At 37.3% G+C, this 23602-nt stretch overlaps 1 protein-coding gene and 1 long non-coding RNA gene across 18 annotated transcripts in view; one reads left to right on the forward strand and one right to left on the reverse strand.

Moving 5' to 3' along the window:
* LOC144315691 (uncharacterized) overlaps positions 1-3385 on the reverse strand; it is a 107718-nt gene extending 104333 nt beyond the window's left edge. For both annotated transcript variants that reach the window (XR_013381490.1, XR_013381489.1), the window contains exon 1: positions 3228-3385. This is a non-coding gene — a long non-coding RNA (uncharacterized LOC144315691). The remainder of the gene's footprint in view (positions 1-3227) is intronic.
* The window catches only part of LOC144315690 (uncharacterized), a 317078-nt gene that overhangs the window by 263372 nt on the left and 30104 nt on the right, over positions 1-23602 (forward strand). For 13 of the 16 annotated variants that reach the window (XR_013381485.1, XR_013381471.1, XR_013381482.1 and 10 more), the window contains 2 exons: positions 15808-15949; positions 18867-18963. The gene's annotated coding sequence lies outside the window, so the exon portion shown is untranslated. Of the gene's footprint in view, positions 1-10165; positions 10186-15807; positions 15950-18866; positions 18964-23602 lie in introns of those variants that run through there. The other 3 variants (XR_013381465.1, XR_013381468.1, XR_013381473.1) reach the window with 2 other exon arrangements.

The raw sequence follows: 23602 nt of genomic DNA on the forward strand, positions 1-23602 counted from the left end.
CTTCATCCAGGAACAGAAGGATTTACATTCTTTTCAAGCTCACAGAAACATTTACCAAAATATATCACATTCTGGGCCATAAGACACCCATTCTTTAAAAAATTTTAAAGAATAGATAACTATACAATGTATGCTTTTAGACCACAATAGAATCAAACTAAAAATCAACAACAAAAAAGTGCTTGGAAAAAAAATCCCTGAAATACTTAGAGATTAACAACACGCTTCTAAATAATCCAAGTTTCAGAAAAAGAAATCTCAAGAGAAATTTAAAATAATTTGAAATGAATGAAGATGAAAATACAACAACAAAAACTTGTGGGAGATAGCAAAATCAGTTCTTAGAGGGGAATTTAAAGTACTGAATGCATACATTGCAAGTAAAGAAATACCTAAAATCAATATTCTAATCTTCCACTTTACGGAACTGGAAAAAGAAGAGCAAATTAAATTTGAGGTAAGCAGAAGAAAAGAAAATAATAAATATCAGAGCATAAATCAATGAAATTGAAAACAGAATCAGTAGAAAAAAGCAATGAAACCAAAAGCTGGATCTTTGAAAACATCAATGAAATTAACAAAGTTCTAGCCAAACTAAAAAAGAAAAATGAGAGAAGATATAAATTACTAACATTAGAAGTGAAAGTAGGGACACCACTGCAGATTCTATGGACATAAAAAGAAACAGATCAATTCCTTGAATGACACAATCTGCCAAACTGACAAGAAGAGACAGACAATATGAGTGGGCCTTTATCTATTGAAGGAATTGAATAAATAATTGCTAATCTTAAAAAGCACAAAGTACCAGACTCGGATGGGTCCACTGGTGAATTCTACCAAACCTTTAGGGAAGAAATTACACCAATTCTCTACAATCTCGCCCAGAAAATAGAATCAGAGGAAATACTTCCCAAATCATTCTTTGAAACCAAGAGATAAAATACTCAAACTAGTCAACAGGATATTTAGGAAGAAGAACAAAGTCAAAGGAATGATGCTATGCTGTCAAGATTTACTATAAAACTGCAATAATCAAGGCAATGTCATATTGGTGAAACAAAGACATATAGACCAACAGAACAGAGTAGAGAACTGAGAAGTGGACCCGCAAAATTTAATTAGCTGATCTTTGACAAAGGTAATACAATGAAAAAAAAAAAGACAGTCTCTTCAACAAATGGTAATGGAACAATTGGATATAAATATGCAGAATTATTAATCTAAGAGTCAGACTTTGCACTTTTCATAAAAATTAACTTATATTGGGCCATACACCTAAATGTAAAATGCAAATCTATAAAATTCCTGGAGGAAAACATAGGAAAAAATCTAGAAGACCTTGGGTTTTACAATGATTACACACTACACCAAAAGCACAATCCATGAAATAAATAATTGATAGACTGTACTTCATTAAAATTAAAACCTTCTGCAAAAGACACTATCAGGAGAATGAGATGAGAAACCACAGACTGGAAGAAAATACTTGCAAAAGACATACCCTGACAAAAGACTCTATCTTAGGTATGTAAAGAACTCTTAGAACCGCAAATAAAGAAACAAGCCAATGAAAAAAAATTTATTTCACACACACAAAAAAACTGCATATAAGTGTTTATAGCAGCTTTATTCATATAGCCAAAACGTGGGAGCAACCAAGATGTCCCTCAGTAAGTGAATGAATAAAACTGACAATAGAGAATCACTTGGTGCTAAAAAGAAATGAGCTATCAACTCACAAAGAGACGTGGAGGAAACTTAGATGCACATTATTAAGTGGGAAAAAAATCCTAGATATTATATGATCCCAACTATATGATATTCTAACAGAGATAAAAACTATGAAGACTGAAAAGATCCATAGTTGCCATTGGATAGGGAGTAGGGGAAGGGATGAATAGGCAGAGAACAGAGGATCCTTTACAGCAGTGAAACTATTCTGTCTGGTATTATAATGGTGGATGCATGTCATTATACATTTGTCCAAACCCACAGATTGTACAACATGGAGTGAACCCTAATTTAAATTATAGGCTTTGAGTGATAATTATGTGTCAATGTAGGTTCATCAGTTGTAACAAATTGCTCTGGTGTGGGATGTTGATAGTGGGGGTGATTATGAGGGTGGGGACCAGGGGTATATGGAATCTCCATGTATTTTCTGCTCAATTTTTCTTTTTTTTCTTTTTTTAAAAATATTTTATCATTCATGAGAAACACACAGAGGAGAGAGAGAGAGAGAGAGAGAGGCAGAGACACAGGCAGAGGGAGAAGCAGGCTCCATGCAGGGAGCCTGACGTGGGACTCGATCCCGGGTCTCCAGGATCACGCCCTGGGCCAAAGGTGGTGCTAAACCGCTGAGCCACCCGGGCTGCCCTCTGCTCAATTTTTCTATGAATGTAAAACTTCTCTAGAAAAGTAAAGCCTATTTTTAAAATGAATTTAGAAAGGAGGAACAGGGATTTGGCAAATTTTGGAGACAACCATTATTCTAGCCTTGCCTGATCACCATAACTATTCACTCCGCCTCTGCTACTATCCCTTCTCATTTAATCTGCCATCTTCTCTTGAGATATGTAACCCCGAGCTGGGCCTCCTCATCTTTCAAAACTTTCTTGCCAGAAAGCCTATGATTCATCCCACTGTAATTATTACATGCTGTTATGAAAGCCTGTTTTCTTTTGCTAGGGCCCTTTTTCCCTGAGGACAAGAACCATGCTTCTCTTTCTTTCATCCTGCTGTAGAGAGGCACTATGGGGGTAGTGTTTAAGCAAGAGGATTTGGGAGCTAAACTGCTTAGATCTGAATCTCAGCTTGAGCACTCGTTAACTGCATTGTGCTTGCCAAGTCATTTCACTTCTCTCTGCTTGTCTCCTCATCTGTAAGATGGGGATAATAATAAAATCTATTGCAGAGAGTTGTTGAGAAAAGTAGGAATAATAATAAACATAAAGGGCCTCAAGGAGTGAATGGCACTTAGCAAGGTCTTAGTTTTCTTTCATTATTCCAACCCTGCACTTGGCCACAATGTTACCCTCATTGGGAACATTCAGAATGTCACTTTTCTCTCTTATAGAAAGGAAGGGTCTTGTCCCCTGATAAAAAGATTATATGCATGTGATGAGGAGCATTTGTGGGGTGAAGGGCTTTCTCTGCAGCCTTGAAATCATATTACAGGGGAAAAAAATTTGTCTTCTGTTCTAACTCTGAGATTCTGCCCTTACCTGAAGATTTGAAGAGATATTAAATTCCTCACAGCCCAGCATTCTCTTTTGCCCAACCCAAAGTCGAAATTGTTCATAATGGTCTGCTCTTACAGAAAAGAAATCACTTTATACGTTCAGATTTCATCAAGTGGATAGATGTGGTTGCTCCCAGCTGTGAGTGATAGAAGCAAGAAAATAGAAGGTGAAGAGAGGAGTCTGTGAAGTCATAGACAAACGGAGTCCTTTTATAAAAGATCACGTGCCAGCTGTGTTCAAACCCCAGGGCAGTAATTCAGATGCCAGGTGGCTATGGGCAGACATGGTCAGGAGAAATAGGACTCTAAAAACAGGACTTAGGAGAAAGAGTCAGGACTAGGAATTAGGAGGCTCAGGTTCCAGTCTGGATGATGTGAGGCAATAGCCAGGTGGTCCTAAGCAACTCATGTTAATTCTTTGAATCAGAGATAAGACAGGCTGGATTCCTGAGGGGATTAAATCAAGAGGTAGTAGGTATAGACATGATTTGAAAACTGTACAGGAAAAAAAGCAAATTAAAGGCAATATTATTTTTCTCATAAGAACCTATTTTAAAAAAACAGGGAATTTTTTTTATTAGGCCTTTTCTGTGAGAATAAAATATTATTACTATAACTATTTTTTTGCACATTAACTCATAGAGTGTTTTTCTATATGTTCATTCATTTTACATATAATCTAAAAGTCTTGTGGCTCCATAGCCATCACCATGTGGTAGGAATTCAGCTCTCCACTCACTTGTGCTGTCTTGTGACGTTAAGGACATAAGGGAAAGGCTTGCACAAAACCACTACTTGGGTCACTGCTCTTTATTCTCCTCTTTTATAGTCTCCCAGTCCAAGTCTGCTGCCTGGAGGCTACTTGGAGACCTCTAACTATGGTTCTGGTCTATCAAAAAAGACGCTTATGTAGCTGTATTGCTTCCTGGCTCTGGATGCCTCAAATGTTCCAATATTCTGGGTCTCAGAAAGTGTCAAATTCTGAGAAACACCAAAAAAGGCCTGCTCCCTTCCAATTCCCCCAGTCCTGTGCTGAATCTCATCCCTTACCTGTAACAACTCTCCTCATACCTGGAGTCTCATGAGTTTTTTTCTCAAACAGATCCCACTATCTCTGTCGCTATACCATCTTGCCGTGGCAACTGAAACTTAAAAACCTGATAGAGAACAGACATTACATTTCCTCTTGGTTCTACTTTCTCTTTATCCTCCCACCGTACTCTACTGATTTCTTTCAACCACACAAACACCCCACGCATATGAGTGGAAGCAAATGGACATGTAAGAACAGAACTGAGTTGAGAAGTGTGTATATTGTCTAAACAAATAGCAAAACCCAAACATTTTGTTATAAACACATATGTCATGGATGCAAGTATACATACACAATTATACTATGTATAAAGAAAAGGTGACTTTTTCTTTTCCTTAACTGGTCTACCATCCCCATTCCACTCAAGTGGGCAGCAAGAAAGCTTGAATTTGTCCATTAATGATATTTAGATCACTCCTCGATTAAATTATCTATTTGTATTTAATATTCAGTGATTCCAGTGAATTCAGATTTCCTTTCTGTTTCAGAGCTGGTTTAAAACTGTTTCTATTTAGATTTGACCAATGCTATATCTTTTAGATCTTCTACTTTCCCTGTTCTTTCAAGATGACATCTTGGCATAGGAGATAGAGGGCCAAAGACTTTCTGTCTGGGTGAGATGAGACCACAGATTCAGTGTTTTCCCTAAATCTTTTCTGGTCTTTGTGGAGTGGTCTTGTTCCTGATGAGGTGATGGAGCTATTCCATTTTTTCTTTAGAGCTGGTATCTTGATCCACTAGGCACAAATATCCAGTGGTAATCACTTAGTACTGTTTTACTTATTAAGGATATTTCCTCTGAATATAGAATTATGAATTGATAGGTTTTGGGTGCTTAAAGTTCTCAAATACTATTTCATTGTCTATTGATATGTAGAATTTCTTAGGAAAATTCACAGAATTTAAACTGACACATCCTGTATATACAATGTGTCCATATTTTTCCAGTTGTTTTCAAGGTTTTTTCTCTTATTTTTGGATTCCAGTAGCTTGATTATGATAATATCAAGGCATGGTGTCCTGTATGTTTATCTTGCTTAAGATTGCTAAGCTTTTCAATCATAAATTTATGTCTATGAACAAACTTTGGAAATTTTGGCCATTATTTCCTCAGATATTTTTCTGTCCCCTTTCCTTTCTTTTTTATCTCTCTTTGAATCTAAATGTGTATTTTAGGTCTTTCATATTGTCTCATAGGTTCCTAGAAATATTTTTTTGAAGATTTTTCTCTCTGTTTTTCATATTGAATTGTTTGTATTGATCCATCTTCAAGTTCACAGTCTCTTCTGTAACTTCTACTTGTCTCTTAAGCCTACCTAGTACATTTTTAAAATGTTCTCATACTTCATTTTTTGGTTTTATAATTCCATTTGTATCTTTTCAGAGTTTTTTTAATTCTAAGATTTCTTACTTTTTCACATGGCAAAAACATATTTTCCTTTATATCATTGGGCTAAATTAAAATAGCTATTTAAGAATTTTTTCTGACAATGCCAACAGCTGTAGCATCTCAGAGGTAGTCTGTATGGATTGCATTTTCTCTTCAGAATGAGTTGTGTTTTCTAGTTTCTTTGAAGATACAGTACCTTAGGATTGTGTATTTCTGAATAATAGGCTCTACAGATTAGGTTATAATTCCCTCAAGAGGATTGAGTTTTGAGAGTTGAATAATTTTATATCTTTTAGCAAACACTTAAGTTGGTCGGATTCAAAGGGCAAACCCACTCTCTGTCTTCCTGCAGTGGGCAGCATAATACGTCTTGGTTCAGATATTTTATCTTCAGTTGTGTTGTTTGTGTCCACATCATTCATGCAAGTTTCCATTATCAGCAAGAGGTTGGAAAGAATCGTACACAGAATTTGAAGATCCCCTCTCTGGTTTCATCTTTTCTGGGTTTCTACCCTCAATTTCCATTGACTATTGTTGCCTTTTATTCTATTTTCTATTGTTACCACCCAGAAAAGTTATGAGCTCTCTGAGTTTTCTACTTACTCTATGCAGTGCAAACCTGCTCAGTCTAAAAATGATGAAGCTAGAAAATCTGCCTATTGTGTTGACTCCAGTCCAATATTATGATTTTTATAATTCTTCCATGTTTTCAGATAGGTGTGTGTGTGTGTGTGTGTGTGTGTGTGTGTGTGTGTGTTTTAGCAAAATTTATAGTTGCTGTCTCCAAGTCAGTTGGACTGATAAGAGCCACTCATCCATGTTGGAAAAAATATATTTCCTTCTGTCACTATTTCAGTTCTTCCTTGCCATATTTTATGATGCTCTTCAATGCTGTTGTTTTTCTTCCATTTTTTCCTACGCCTCTATTTATTCAGTTTGATTTAAATTTATATTCTATTAAGTTTATTTTTCCCAGCTAGTAGTCCTGTTGGATTTAGATTCCTTGAATTAAGCTCTACTCTATGCTGACCTTTTTTTTTTTTTCCCACACACACTGTTGTTTTATTCCAGTCTCATTTTTAAAGCTTTCTTTTTCCTTAAATGTTGGATAATGGACCATGCCATTGTTTTTTTATTCTCATATTTCATTTGGGTAGCCTAATCTGATGTAATTATTTATTCTAATAGATGATGATTTACTTTGCTTCAGAAATCTCTATATTATATTCCAAGCTTTACAATGGGGACTAGGATCATTTCTTTCATTCCACACCTTTTAACCTGAGAACAGAGAGAGAGAGAGATACATGCCAGTGAGGCAGCATTCAGCCTTTACTGTAGAGCCTGGCTGTATGTCTCTTCTTCTTTTTTTTTTAATAAATTTATTTTTATTGGTGTTCAATTTACCAACATACAGAATAACACCCAGTGATCATCCCATCAAGTGCCCCCCTCAGTGCCTGCCACCTATTCACCCCCACCCCCCGCCCTCCTCCCCTTCCACCACCCCTAGTTCGTTTCCCAGAGTTAGGAGTCTTTATGTTCTGTCTCCCTTTCTGATATTTCCTACCCATTTCTTCTCTTTTCCCGTCTATTCCCTTTCACTATTATTTATATTCCCCAAATGAATGAGACCATACAATGTTTGTCCTTCTCCGATTGACTTACTTCACTCCGCATAATACCCTCCAGTTCCATCCACGTTGAAGCAAATGGTGGGTATTTGTCATTTCTAATGGCTGAGTAATATTCCATTGTATACATAAACCACATCTTCTTTATCCACTCATCTTTCGATGGACACCGAGGCTCCTTCCACAGTTTGGCTATTGTGGACATTGCTGCTATAAACATCGGGGTGCAGGTGTCCCGGCGTTTCATTGCATCTGAATCTTTGGGGTAAATCCCCAACAGTGCAATTGCTGGGTCATAGGGCAGGTCTATTTTTAACTCTTTGAGGAACCTCCACACAGTTTTCCAGAGTGGCTGCACCAGTTCACATTCCCACCAACAGTGTAAGAGGGTTCCCTTTTCTCCGCATCCTCTCCAACATTTGTGGTTTCCTGCCTTGTTAATTTTCCCCATTCTCACTGGTGTGAGGTGGTATCTCATTGTGGTTTTGATTTGTATTTCCCTGACGGCAAGTGATGCAGAGCATTTTCTCATGTGCGTGTTGGCCATGTCTATGTCTTCCTCTGTGAGATTTCTCTTCATGTCTTTTGCCCATTTCATGATTGGATCGTTTGTCTCTTCTAACACTTATCAGTGTTTTCTACTGAGCTTCATCCAGTGGGGGAGTAAGGTAAGCAGAGTGTCATTATCCAACAGGATGCAACAACTCTCCCTTTGGTTATTCCTTAACTTCACTATGAAAACCTGGAAAATGGAGAGTCCTAGAGAATTTTATGGATTCTCTTGAGACAGCAACAATTCTAAGTTTCTATTAAAGAAGATTTTTCTGTCATTGTGCCATTGACTGCATTATCACACTCATTCTGCTTAAGTTCAATGTGGGAGTTATTAGTAAAAATCCTTAGGATTTGCTTGAGATTCATTTTCTTTCTTCTGTATTTCTTCAAGAGGATAAGGGACTGGGTTTAATATGTGTAGCTTTCTAAGCTGTACCTGGATTTTCACTGAATTGCCTGAACTTTAAAGGTGTATAGTATGTGGTATAATATATTTTTGCTTCTGATCATTTTTTCCCTGATTTTATTTTTTGTTCTTTTTGTTGTTAATTTAACAAGGTAGGGAATATAGGGAGAAGAAGAATTGTGGCTCCTCTCTCTGCTTTCTTACCATAAGCCTTTTGCCGTAGCTTGTTAGCTTGCCTTTCTGTCTTAGTCTTTTTCTCTTCTTAAGTCACTCTCTGCTGCCTCATCTAAGAGATTCTAATATAAAAAATTAATTTTATTACTATTCCACTTAAAATTCCCAGTTGCTTGAATATAGCACCAAAAATAAAAGGCCAAGAACAACAAAAAATAGTTTGACTCCATTAAAATTAAGAGCATTTGTGAGTTAAAGGGTACTATGAAGAGAGGGAAGAAATTCAGAGTGGAAGAAATTATTTACAAATCATATATCTGATAAGGGTTTAATATTCAGAGTATATGAGGAACACCTATAACTCATCAACAACAACAAAGAAAATAAACCAAATGAAAAATAGGCAAAGGAGTTGAATAGACATGTCTCCAAAAAAAGTTACACAAATGGCCAAAAAGCAGATGCAAAAACACTCAACATCACTAGTCATTAGAACAATGCAAATCAAAGTGACGAGATACCACTTCACATTTGTTAGGATGGCTACTATTTAAAAAAAGAAAAAGAAAAATAACAGAACAGTTGTTGCAAGGATGTGGAGAAATTGGTAACTGAAAACCTAGTGCATTGCTGATAAGAATGTAAAATAGTGCAGCCACTGTGGAAAACAGTATATTGGTTCCTTCAAAAGTGAAAGAATTGTCATATGATATAACAAATCCATTTCTTGGGTATACTCAAAATAATGGAAGCAGGGACTGAAGTAGAGACTTGTAGAGTAATATTCATAGAAGCATTATTAACAATAGCCAAAAGATAGAAACAACCCAAATGTCCATCAACAGATGATAGATAACAAGATGTAGTATATACGTACAACAGAATATTATTCAGCCTTAAAAAGAAATGAAATTCTAATACGTACTACAACATACACAAATCTCAAAAGCATTTTGCTACATGAAATAGGCCAGACACAAAAAATGCAAATACTGTGCAATTCCACTTATAAGAAGTAACTAGAATTGACAAATTCACAAGGACAGAAAGTGTAATAGAAATTTCTAGGGCTGGGGAGAGGGTGGGATGGGGAATTATTGGTTAAGGGGTACAGAGTTTCTGTTTGGAATGAAGAAAAAGTTCTCTAGATAATGATGAATGTAATTAATTGTACTGAATTAGACATTTAAAATAGTTAAATTGGAAAAATTTTATGTGATACACATTTTACTATGAAAAATAATTCCCAATTACCTATTTTTAAAAAACCTTAAGGTTCATATTCCAATTTCTTCATGACCTACCTCCTTATCTTCTTACCCTCTCGCGCTGCTTTCTTCTCTGCTTTGTCCCAGCAGTATCTCAAGGATCCATAAGGTCGGCAAGAATGTTATATTGCTTCAACCTTTTGTTCCATCTGTTATATTTAAAAGAATAATCCTTATTTCTTAATACATAAAGAATCCAATTCACCTTCCAAAAACAAGTTCACATATTAAGTTTTACTTAACAGGCTTCTAAACATCCTACTTCTTCTTCTTTTTTTTTTTTTTTCCCCTGGGTGTGCTGGATTTATTTATTTATTTTTATTTATTTTTATTTATTTTTATTTCTTTATTTCTTTTTTTTTAATTTATTTTTTATTGGTGTTCAATTTACTAACATACAGAATAACCCCCAGTGCCCGTCACCCATTCACTCCCACCCCCCGCCCTCCTCCCCTTCTACCACCCCTAGTTCGTTTCCCAGAGTTAGCAGTCTTTACGTTCTGTCTCCCTTTCTGATATTTCCCACACATTTCTTCTCCCTTCCCTTATATTCCCTTTCACTATTATTTATATTCCTCAAATGAATGAGAACATATAATGTTTGTCCCTCTCCGATTGACTTATTTCACTCAGCATAATACCCTCCAGTTCCATCCACGTTGAAGCAAATGGTGGGTATTTGTCATTTCTAATAGCTGAGTAATATTCCATTGTATACATAAACCACATCTTCTTTATCCATTCATCTTTCATTGGACACTAATATTCGATAAAGGAGGAAAGACTATCCATTGGAAGAAAGACAGTCTCTTCAATAAATGGTGCTGGGAAAATTGGACATCCACATGCAGAAGAATGAAACTAGACCACTCTCTCTCACCATACACAAAGATAAACTCAAAATGGATGAAAGATCTAAATGTGAGACAAGATTCCATCAAAATCCTAGAGAAGAACACAGGCAACACCCTTTTTGAACTCGGCCATAGTAACTTCTTGCAAGATACATCCAGGAAGGCAAAAGAAACAAAAGCAAAAATGAACTATTGGGACTTCATCAAGATAAGAAGCTTTTTATTTCTTTTTATTGGAGTTCAATTTGCCAACATATCGCATAACACCCAGTGCTCCTTCTTTGCCCAGAACTGGACCACTATCATTGGTGAAGGCTTCTTTCCCTAATACAAACATCATGTTAGGGGCACCTGGCTGGCTCAGTGAGTAGAGCATGTGACTCTTGATCTTGGGGTCATGGGTACGAGCCCCATGTTGAGCATAGAGTTTACTTAAAAAAACCAAAAACGTCCTGTTGTTTTCTTGAGTGCTGTTGATTCACAGCTATTGCTGAATAACACCTGATGAAAGGGGACCAATTAAGTATATCAATAAATTTCTAACTTAAAATTTTCAAAAAAAATAAAATAATAAAATAAAATAAAATTTCAGTCTCTTTCCATTTATAAATCCAGACTATGCATACCAAAGAAACTGATAATCATTTTTTTTGGACAGTAGAGAAAGCCAATTTTGACAACCATGGAAAAACAGATAAAATGGTTAAGATATGGATAGAAATAAAGAAAGAAAATTCTGGAAGATTCAGGTCTCTGAGGGCACTCTAGAGAAACTACCTGGTACCTCCTCTAACTGGTTAGTTATGTGAGCTAATAAATGAGCTCTGCACATAAACTCCTCAGTTTTAAATTTCTTTCATTTGCAAACACAAAGACTACCTTGGATTACCTCTCTGATTATATATCTATGACCTTCCAATATTATCATACCAAATTCTTATTTGGTTTTGTCTCTGCTAGATGGTGAGTCCATTAAGAATAGTTCTTTGCTTCTCTCATATTAGTTTTTCCAGAAACTACAACGCTGAATTTCAAAAATAGTTTCATATCTTTAAAATTGTGATTTTTCTTTATAAGTCAAACTTCATGCAGCTTAGTTCAATTTCAGAAATGTATCTTTACTATATACCTCCCATACTAAACATTAAAAATGTAAAGATAAAAATATGACTCAATCCTTAATCAATTCTAGAGCCTGGTGAAAATGGATGGATACACACAGGCAAATGATTTGATACAATGTGAAAGTGATAAGATGAGATACATGTACTATATATGTGCCACATAGCTTTGGATATTTTCATTCAACATTTGTAAGCATCATTTTTGCTAAAATAAACATTATTTTGTTATGATGAAATCATATGAATTTATTATAATTACTTAATCATCTTGCTATTGTTAACACTTCCACAGTTTCAATATTTATTGATTTGTAAATAATACTAAGCTGAATATTTCATTTCACTTATAATTTCTTCATTTCTAATTATTTACTTAAGACGGATTTCTAAAAGTACAGGCATGCCTTGAAGATATTGTAGGTTTGGTTTTGGGCCTTCACAATAATGCAAGTTCACAATAAAGATAGTCATATGTATGTTTTGGTTTCCCAGTGCGTGTAAAAGTTCTCTTTACATTATACTGTAGTCTCATAAGTGTGCAATAACATATTTTTAAAAATGTGCATATCCTAATTTAAAAATACATTATTGTTAAAAAAATATTAATCATTAGCTGGTAGAGGTCTTGACTCAATATTGATGGCTGCTGACTGATCAGGGCAGTGGTTGCTCAAAGTTTGGGTGAATGTGGTGATTTTTTCTTTTCTTACAGATTTTATTTATTTATTCATGAGAGACACAGAGAGGGAGGCAGAGACATGGGCAGAGGGAGAAGCAGGCTCCCTGCAGGGAGCCGGATACAGGTCTCAATCCCAGGACCCCAGGATCATGACTCAAGCACTGAGCCACTCAGGCTTCCTGAATTTGGCAATTTCTTAAAATAAGACAGTAATGAAGTTTGAGACATTAATTGACTTTTTCTTTCATGAATGATTTCTCTGTAGCATATGATGCTATTTGATAGCATTTTACTAACAGTAAAACTTCTTTCAAATTTGGAGTTAATCTCCTCAAACATTGCTTTATAAACAAAGTTTATGTAATATTCCTAGTCCTTTACTGTCATTTTAGCTATTGTCACAGCATCTTCACCAGGAGTAGTTCCAGCTCAAGAAACCACTTTCTTTGCTCATCTATAAGAAGCAACCTCTCATCTGTTCAACTTATATCATGAGATTGCAGCAATTCAGCCACATCCTCAGGCTCTTGTTCTCTTACTGTTTCTACCATATCTGCAGTTACTTCTTCCACTGAAGTCTTGAACCTTCAATTTGTAAAAAATGCAATATTTGCAAAGCACAGTAAAGTGAAGCAGAGTAAAACAGGTATGCTCTGCAGTCTTGAGTCAACAGCTAGATTAGCTCTTAAAGGTGTCAAAGATACAAGTAAATTCTAAGCCTAAATTTGGGAGTAATTGAGGCATATAGAATTTAAATGAGTTGTCTGAAGATACAAAGTTGTTTTTTTAAAACTCTCCTTGTAGTGCTTTTTATTCCTTTTCCCTTGTAACTTGCTTGTAACTTCTGCCCAGCACTCCTCAGCTTTTCTTGCTTTGTTGCCTGTAAGCACTTGGCACCATCTGGCTTAGTTATCAGCAGTGGTGCTTTAACCATCCATTCACATGGCACTGTTAATGGAAGCTACCACTGTGCCTAGGTGAGGGGAGGTTGCCTCCCTGGTTAATAATGTTATATCTCAATTAAAACACCCTAATAATTACTATTGCACCATGCCATATTAGTATAGGAAAGCTTTTAGTGTCTCCAGTAATCACGCAATGTGAGAGACTATTTCTTTTGCTTTTAAATATAATTAGACTTGCTTTTGAGAACACTGGTCTTTATTTCAGTGTTACAAATTAACTCACAGAGGGATTGTGGATAATTTTTTCCACACTGTTGTTCGGATTCTTCACTTGAAAAATATAACCAGATACGCAGATGTTGAAAAGGGCAGGGTAATCTCTCACCTGTAAACAAAAGCCAAGTGCCTTCTGAAAAGGAAAAAAAAATCATCAAGTAAATTGCATTTTTTTGACAACAAAATGTGCTTAATTTTTGTTTGGTTTTCAAGGAAATATATCCTGTTAAAGAACATTAAAAAAGAAAAATATCCCCAGCATCCAACTCACTAAAGGGGATGCATGTGTTTATCATTCCTCTCCTATGCCCACTGCCTGAGGCAGTGGAAGGATTTTCCTGCTGTCCCTTTGCCTTATCTCTTCCAATTTTATATCTCTATCCTCAATAGACTCCAAGGCCCACTGTAATGAATACAAATATGCTTGCTGTATTAGGACTATGAAACCACGGTTACTGGTTCCCCCTACTCCCTCTGTCCCAGTGGAATATATCTCAATGAGGCTATTCAATAAAGCATCATCTTACAGTAGTAGAAAAAGAGCCTGGCCTTTCACCATCTCCAAGTACTAATAAAATGTTTCTTTCTCTAATACTGGCAGCAGGCTAATAAGGGATATATTTGCAGTAGAGGTTAGTTCCATTTTTAGTGTATGAGATCAGAGAGACCCCCATTTCTGGACAGTTGACATAAAGCAAGGAAATTGTTTATTGCTTTGAAATCTTAGTCTTTTTTCTTTTTTCAGCTTTCTGAACTCTTGATTATTTAATCACTAATCATTGCAGATGTACTGTAGCACTCAAGAGTAAAAGAATAAGAGGTCCTAGACAAGGGAAGATACAAAAGAGATATAAATGGACTTCTGTTCCCATGAATGAGTCTTTTAATACACCTTTTGAACACCATTCTATTCCCATCACTCATTTGTTTGTCTTAAAAATAGATATAAAAATGTCTCAAAAATACAACCCAACATGCTAGACTCTGGGAATATATCACTTAAAAGACAAAAACAATCTTCCTAAAGGAATTTGCATTATTCTAAGAAGTAGCAAAAGTTACCAACCAGGACTCATCACCTTTTCATCATTTTATACTTGCCCTGGATTAAAGGTAAAATAAGTGCAATGCAATTTTACATTAGAAAGTTTAGTATCAGTCAGGGAAAGTTCATTTGAAGTAGTAGTTTTGGAAATGAATCTTAAAGATGTTTACCTTAATAGGAGGTATCACAGACAAAGGTAATAGCATTGCATTGACACCAAGATGGAGAAAAAAATTGGCATATTCAAAGAATTGGAAGAATGCCAATGTTGTAGAAACAAGGATCTCTGTATGAATAACATATTTAAGAGTGACATGCTAGGATCAAGTAAAAAAAAGCTAAGACTTGAGAGAGAGTTTGGTAATTTATACTATGACAATGGTAGAGAAATTGATAAAAGTGGATGAATTTGAGAGACATTGGAAATATTTATGTTCCATGGCAAACAAGGGATGAGGGAGAAATAAGAGTCAAAAGTGAATCTTCAGCAATTGCAAGGATGAAGGTTGTAAGTGTTTGTTGAATCTCTTTCTTCATTGTCATAGAACTCCAAGCCTGCATAAGAAAAAAATATAGAGAATTAGGAAATTTATTGGCTTAAAAGATAACCAAAAGTTCAGAAGAACAGAGGTAGAATTTGTTTCATGGTTGATTGGAAGTTAATATTACAACACAATCAACTTCCTTTTCACGTCTTATTATTGATTCTCTCAAACTATTGATTTGATTTTTCCTATTGGGTGTATGGGCTTTCTTCAAATCATGAGAGACTCAATTATAGATACCGTTTTTAAACCAGAAAGCCAGTAGACACTGGGAACTTCTCTTTGCCACTTTTAATTTGATAAATCTCAGGGAAAAATTCCTATTATCTTTTTTTTTAAATTGAAATATAGTTGACGTACAATGTTACATGAAGTTGGTTTCAGGTATATAACAGTGATTCAGCAACTCTATACATTATGCTGTGCTCATCACAAGTGCGGCTATCGTCTGTCACCATACAATGCTCTTACAGCACCATTGAATGTATTCCCTTTGCTGTCCCTTTCATCCCCATATCTTACTTATCCCATAGCAAAAGCCTATGCCTTCCTCTACCTTTCATCCCTTCAGCATTCCTGTTATCTTTGTTTCCTGTGTTGCCTTCCTGTGGCCAGAGGTGCAAAATGGTTACCTAAGAAGGAAATGAGCAGACAAGGCTACTGGGTGATTCACAATGAACTGTAAAGTCATCACAGTTTGTATTTGCCAGCATGGAGTTGATGAATATCTGAAGAGCACCTTGAGGGTTGAGAGAAGGTGAGTTCTGTAAATATTAACTCTTAGATACCTGTAAACATCTAATTGGAAGTGTTGACAGGACAGTTTGATTATCAGATCTATAGCTCAAAGTTGAATCCAAGCTATAGGTAAGTTTGGAATGAATCATATATGGATGGCAATTGAAGCCATAACCTTTAAGAGATAACAAAAGGAGAGAGTATAAAAATAAAAGAATAAATTTGAAATGTGAATTGAGATAACATCTGAACTATCAGGCCAAAGAGACTGAGGAGTAGGAGACAGAAAAGTATAATGAAGGCAAGAAACCAAAGGAATAACCCTTTTCCAAAAAGGAAGGTGTTATAAACAAGTGCATGCTGTGAAAGTAATGCCTAAAATACATCCACTGAATTTAGGAAATGAATGGCATTGTTGACAATAAGGAGTGTCATATTGGTGGGGTGGTGGCAGTAGAGAAGTCTAATTAGAAAGTGGAGAAAATGAGAACTGGTAACTACAAAGGTGACTGCACCAGAACGTGGACAATTGGGTTTAACTGAAACTGAATTGAGATCAGTTTTTCTTGTGATTTTTTTTTTGTAATATGTGTAGGCCTTGTGTGTATGTTTAAGGCAGAACAGATGGTCATACTTAATTGCTAATGGGTCTGTGCAAATTTTGTTCTTCATTTAAAAGTTTACATTAAGAGTACTAATGAGAAGGAGTACAGTACAAGAAGCTGTAAAATATATAAGAAAAACATAAAGAGAAAAATTATAATGGATAATTTTTCTTCTTAACCTTAAATAAATTTTTATGTCAACCATAAAGTTTGACATTTAAATATTCCGTTTTATTCATTTAGCTTTTGTCACTCTCATATTTTCAGTGAATTTTCCTTTTTCCAGTTCAGAATCTACATTAGAATGCCTATTAGAGCACATAACAGGGTGGGACACAGAGCAAACATTCTATAATTTATATTGGGCATTCAATTCCAGTTTGTATAGAAAATGAAAACAGCAATTCATGCTTATTTCTCTCAGCCCACTCTTAATGGTTTATAAAATAAAAAGATGTTTGATTGAAATGATCACACATTCTAAGCACTTAATTAATATTGATAAGAAGAATTATGTGTATTTTGAAAATACCAGTTTCAAGAATAGTTGCAGAGCTCTGAACCTACATTTCACATATGCCCAGACAAGAAAAGTCTGTTCATATATTTCTATGTGAGGATCCTTTTGTCAAGTACAAATGATTGGGTACTTTAGATATGAAAGTTAGTCTCTAGGACCATACTCCCAAAAGATTTATGGAAAAGAATTGGTCTTAATGTCCTTAGAAATTGCACCAGTAGGAAAAGACATGCCTCAGAAGGAAATATTTGAGATTCAGGTAAGGGTCAAAGGGTAAAGGAAAATACAGTGAAGGATTTTTGGGTAAACGGTATAGCACTGAGCTTTCAGTTACTTTGTGTCAAAACATCCTGTAGACTGAAGCTAGAGATTGAGACAGAGCTATAGCAATATGTAAGTCAGAGAATACTTACCTAAAGACACTCAACACTTAAGCATTCATACACATGCAACATTGCTTGTGTTTTCCCTCCAGAATCTACATCACAATGTAGTAGTATTTTTGGCTTAGCACATCTGTATAACATTAACTGAAAAAAGACATCAGCCACAGCACAAGAAACTATGGAATGCAACAAGAAATATACATATTGGTGGTCATAGGATAATGATGGCAGAAGAGACAGAGGACAATTTCTAAGTAAACTGTATAGTGTAGACCCTCTCTTTTGGCATCTTTGGAAGAAGAAAATATGTTTGAAAATATACAGGACATAATGTGGCCTTTATTTAATCATAATAAAGACATTTGAAGTACTGAGCTATTAATAGTGAAGGTTCCCTTTCTGTGCCTTCAGGCTTTTCCAGTCTCCCAGTCCTACTTTGAAATCCTGATTTCTCTCCAGCACTCACCCCAACTTGAGCATTTAGCCACAGGAACTCTATACAAGTCACTGCACTTGAATTTCTGTGGAATTCACCAATGCTGTACACCCTAGGCTTCAGCTTTTGGTAGTTCTTGCCTTTGCAGCTGGACTCTCTTTACTTGGATTTGGAAAAGTAAGTGTGTTCTTAAAGGAATTCCAGAACTACTATAAGACACTAAATAATGAGTAGTAAAGGCCTCATAAAAAGTTTATCCATGATTTTCGAAGTTGCTTTAGGTCATCAGAGTGTTTAGAAACTACAAAGCAGGACATTCTATACATTCAAATGACAGGGCCACCTTAGCCCTGTGCCAACTCTGTTAGTACTCACATGGATTCCTACCCCTTCCTTCAGAGACTACTGTTGGCTAGGAAGTTTTCTCTTCTGAAACCTCTGCAGGGAAGAAGGAATACCTATTATAAACTAAGTTACATCAGATGAAGTGAGGGATATGAGGGAGGCTGGAGGGAAAATTTTAGGGTAAAAATAAAAAGGTTCCATAATCATAGAAGATCAACACCTAGAAAAAATACACTAGCACTAAAATTTTACGTGAGCAGTGAATACAGAATAAAGGAATGTTCTAAATAAAAGTGAGAGGGACCAGGGAAAGTTGTCAATAACCTGTAAGCAGAAATTCTCACCACTTACCAAATTAGGAAGGAAGGATGTCAAAAGGTACAGTGCCAGTTCAATGTGAGAAGCGATTCATGAGGAATGCTTAAAAAAAATAAGGTACTTTCAGAGATTTGACCTTACTCCACTATGAGAGTTGGTAAAGCAGCATTGGCTCAGTATCTTCTACTTTGGCATCTGACCCTAAGCCTGAAGTCACACAGATCACGCAGTCAGGGGAAGAAAATGAACATGAAGCAGAGCAGAGACAACTAGAGCCTATGCCTGTCTCTTACCAGATCCCATGTTGTTCTTTCCCTATGGTCAAGTTTCTAGCTTTGTTGCACTGGGGACCTGGAGCTGTACCCCGACCTGTCCCAGAAAGTGGAGAAGCTGCAGTAAGAAGTCCTGTGGAAGGTAGAGAAGGTATGTGTCCTCCTGCTGCCCTCATCAACAAGCTGAGCCAGTGGAGCTTAACAGACCTGTGAGAGCTCCAACAAGACCTGGCCTATATCCACCCCCAAACAGTAGACATGGCTTCTCTTCACACAAATCATTCTCCTCTGGCCAACCCTAATTAGAGACATATAAGGAATTAAACTCTGAGAAACCTTGTTCGGTTCAAGCAAGTTGAAATATTGCAAAGATGTTGGTATCTTCTAGCAAAAATATTCAGGTCTGTGGCTTGATTTTCGTTGAAAACCAAAAATCTGGAGAGGTGGGGCAAGATGGTGGAGGAGTAGGATCCTCAAGTCACCTGTCCCCACCAACTTACCTAGATAACTTCCAAATCATCCTGAAAACCTACAAATTTGGCCTGAGATTTAAAGAGAGAACAGCTGGAATGCCACAGTGAGAAGAGTTGGCACTTCTATCAAGGTGGGAAGAGGGGAAAAATAAACAAAAAAGAATCCAAGGGGGAGGGGACCCCGTGAAGAGCCGGACTAAAGCCAGGCAGCGAGTGCCCCAGGACAGGAAAGCCCAGCCTCGGGAAGCAGGAACTTTACCAATCTCCCGGAGGGAAAGGCACTCACAGGGAACTCGGGCAGGATCCCAGGAGGGGCAGGGATGCCCTCAGGCTCCCAGGGGACTAACAGAGGAACTGCACCCAGGGGAGAGCCCGCCACACTGTGGGCTGAGCTCCCTAAAGGGCTGGAGCGTGTGCCCGGGGAGGGGGGGCCAGAACAGCTCGGGCAGTGGCTCCGCTCCGAGGGGGCTGTGCAGCCCTGAGACCATGATTCCAGCGGGCAGGCCCCAGAGCACAGGGCCTCAGGGGACACAGTGCAAGATCTGGCACTCCCTCCAGGACAGGCGGAGGCCAGGAGGACACAGGGCAGCAAGGACGCTCCTGCCGCTGGGCGGCCCTCGCCCCCAGAGCATCCAGGCCCCTGCAGACTGGGAGACTGTGGTAGCTACTGCTGGAGCTGACTCCAGGGCTGGAGAACTGGCCACTGCCACTATTGTTGTTCCTCCTGATGTCACCTTGTACCTGGGACTGAGCAGGGCCACCAGGGAGCAGGGGCCTCACAAGATAAACAGCTCCCACTGAACCGTGCACCTGGCAAGGGGCAGGGAAGCTCCCCCAAATGCACACACCTGAGAATCAGCACAGCAGGCTCCTCCCCCAGAAGACCAGCTGGAAGGACAGGGGAAGAGCAAGTTCTTGACCAAGCAGCTCTGGAAAGTTCCAGGGAAAGTCAAGGGACTTACAATATACAGAATTAGAGAATTAGACTTACAATATATAGAACACCCCTCCATGTTTTTTGTTTTTTGTTTCTTCTCCACCCTCCTTTTTTTCTCTTTTTCTCCTTTTTCCAGTACAACTTGTTTTTAGCCACTCTGAACTGAGCAAAATGACTAGAAGGAAGAACTCACCACAAAAGAAAGAATCAGAAACAGTACTCTTTCCCACAGAGTTACAGAATTTGGATTACAATTCAATGTCAGAAAGCCAATTCAGAAGCACAATTATAAAGATACTGGTGGCTCTAGAAAAAAGCATGGGATTCAGGAAGAGACTTCATGACTGCAGAATTTAGACCTAATCAGGCCAAAATTAAAAATCAATTAAATGAGATGTATTACAAACTGGAGGTCCTAACGACAGGGTTAGTGAGGTAGAAGAACGAGTGAGTGACATAGAAGACAAGTTGATGGCAGGAGGGAAGCTGAGGAAAAAAGAGAAAAACAAAAGATCATGAGGAAAGGTTAAGGGAAATAAATGACAACCTCAGAAGGAAAAATCTACGTTTAATTGGGGTGCCAGAGGGCGCCAAAAGGGATAGAGGACCAGAAAGTGTATTTGAACAAATCAGCTGAGAACTTTCCTAACTTGGGAAGGGAAACAGGCATTCAGATCCAGGAGATAGAGAGATCTGCCCAAAATCAATAAAAACCATTCAACACCCCAACATTTAATAGTGAAACTTGCAAATTCCAAAGATAAAGAGAAGATCCTTAAAACAGCAAGAGACAAGAGATCCCTAACCTTTATGAGGAAAAGTATTAGGTTAATAGCAGACCTCTCCACAGAGACCTGGAAGGCCAGAAAGGGCTGGCAGGATATATTCAGGGTCCTAAATGAGAAGAACATGCAGTCAAGAATACTCTATCCAGCAAGGCTCTCTTTCAGAATACAAGGAGAGATAGAGAGCTTCCAAGATAGGCAGAAACTGAAAGAATATGTGACCACCAAACCAGCTCTGAAAGAAATATTAAGGGGGACTCTGTAAAAGAAAGAGGAAGTCCAAGGAAACAATCCACAAGAACAGGGACTGAATAGGTATTATGATGACATTAAATTAATATCTTTGAATAGTAACTCTGAACGTGAAGGGCTTAATGATCCCATCAAAAGGCGCAGGGTTTCATACTGGATAAAAAAGCAAGACCCATCTATTTGCTGTCTATAAGAGACTTATTTTAGACCTAAGGACACTTAAGGCCTGAAAATAAAAGGTTGGAAAACCATTTACCATTCAAATCTTCCTCAAAAGAAAGCATGGGTAGCCATCCTCATATCAGTTAAATTAAAGTTTACCCCAAAGACTGTAGTAAGCGATGAAGATGAACTGTATCATACTTAAAGGATCTATCCAACAAGAGGTCCTAACAATCACGAATATTTATGCCCTGAATGTAGGAGCTGCCAAGTATATCAATCAATTAATAATGAAAGTTAAGACGTACTTAGATAATAAAACACTTAAACTTGGAGACTTGAACATGGTGCTTTCTACAATTGATAGATATTCTAAGCACAATATCTCCAAAGAAACAAGAGCTTTAAATGATACACAGGACTAGATGGATTTCACAGATATTTACAGAAATTTACATCCAAACGCAACTGAATACACATTCTTCTCAAGTGCACATGGAACTTTCTCCAGAATAGACCACATATTGGGTCACAAATCAGGTCTGAACCGATACGGAAAGATTAGGATCGTCTCCTTGATATTTTCAGACCATAATGCTTTGAAACTAGAACTAAACCACAAGAAGAAGTTTGGAAGGATTTCAAACATGTGGAGGTTAAAAACCATCCTGCTAAAAGATGAAAGGGCCAACCAGTAAATTAAGGAGGAATTAAAAAGATTCATGGAAACTAATGAGATTGAAGATACAACCGTTCAAAATCTTTGGGATACAGCAAAAGCAGTCCTGAGAGGGAAATACATCGCAATACAAACACTCATCCAAAAACTGGAAAGAACTCAAATACAAAAGCTAACCTTGCACCTAAAGGAGCTGGAGAAGAAACAGCAAATAAAACCTTCACCAAGCAGAAGACAGTTAATAAATATTCGAGCAGAACTCAATGAAATAGATACCAAAAGAACTGTGGAACAGATCAACCTTTGAAATAATTAATAAGATAGAAAAACCATTAGCCAGCCTTATTAAAAAGAAGAAAGAGGGCAGCCCCGGTAGCGCAGTGGTTTAGCGCCACATGCAGCCCAGGGTGTGATCCTGGAGACCCGGTATCGAGTCCCACGTCAGGCTCCCTGGATGGAGCCTGCTTCTCCCTCTCCCTGTGTCTCTGCCTCTCTCTATCTCTCTCTCTGTGTGTCTCAAATAAATAAATAAAATTTAAAAAAAAATAAAAAGAAGAAAGAAAAGACTCAATAAAATAATGAATGAGAAAGGAGATATCACCACCAATACCAAGGAAATACAAATGATTTTAAAACTCATTATGAGCAGCTATACCCCAATAAATTAGGCAATCTAAGAGAAATGGACACATTTCTGGAAAACCACAAACTACCAAAACTGGAACAGGAAGAAATAGAAAACCCGAACAGGCCAATAACCAGGGAGGAAATTGAAGCAGTCATCAAAAACCTCCCAAGACAAAAAAGTCCAGGGCTAGATGGCTTCCCAGGGGAATTCTATCAAACGTTTAGAGAAGAAACCATACCTATTCTACTAAAGCTGTTCAGAAAGATAGAAAGGGATGGAATACTTCCAAACTCATTCTATGAGGCCAGCATCACCTTAATTCCAAAACCAGACAAAGACCCCACCAAAAAGGATAATTATAGACCAATATCCCTGATAAACACAGATGCAAAAATTCTCAACAAGATACTAACCAATAGGATCCAACAACACATTAAGAAAATTATTCACCATGACCAAGTGGGATTTATCCCCAGGATGCAAGGTTGGTTCAACACTCGTAAAGCAATCAATGTGATAGATCATATCAATAAGAGAAATAACAAGAGCCATATGATCCTCTCAATAAATGCAGAGAAAGCATTTGACAAAATACAGCATCCATTCCAGATCAAAACTCTTCAGTGTAGGGACAGAAGGAACATTCCTCAGCATCTTAAAAGCCATCTACGAAAAGCCCACAGCAAATATCATTATCAATGGGGAAGTACTGGGAGCCTTTCCCCTAAGATCAGGAACAAGACAGGGATGTCCACTCTCACCACTGCTCTTCAAAACAGTACTAGAAGTCCTAGCCTCAGCAATCAGACAACAAAAATAAATAAAAGGCATTAAAATTGGCCATGAAGAAGTCAAACTCTCCCTCTTTGCAGAT

Source organism: Canis aureus, chromosome 6, assembly GCF_053574225.1.
Source record: "Canis aureus isolate CA01 chromosome 6, VMU_Caureus_v.1.0, whole genome shotgun sequence".
NCBI lineage: Eukaryota > Metazoa > Chordata > Mammalia > Carnivora > Canidae > Canis > Canis aureus.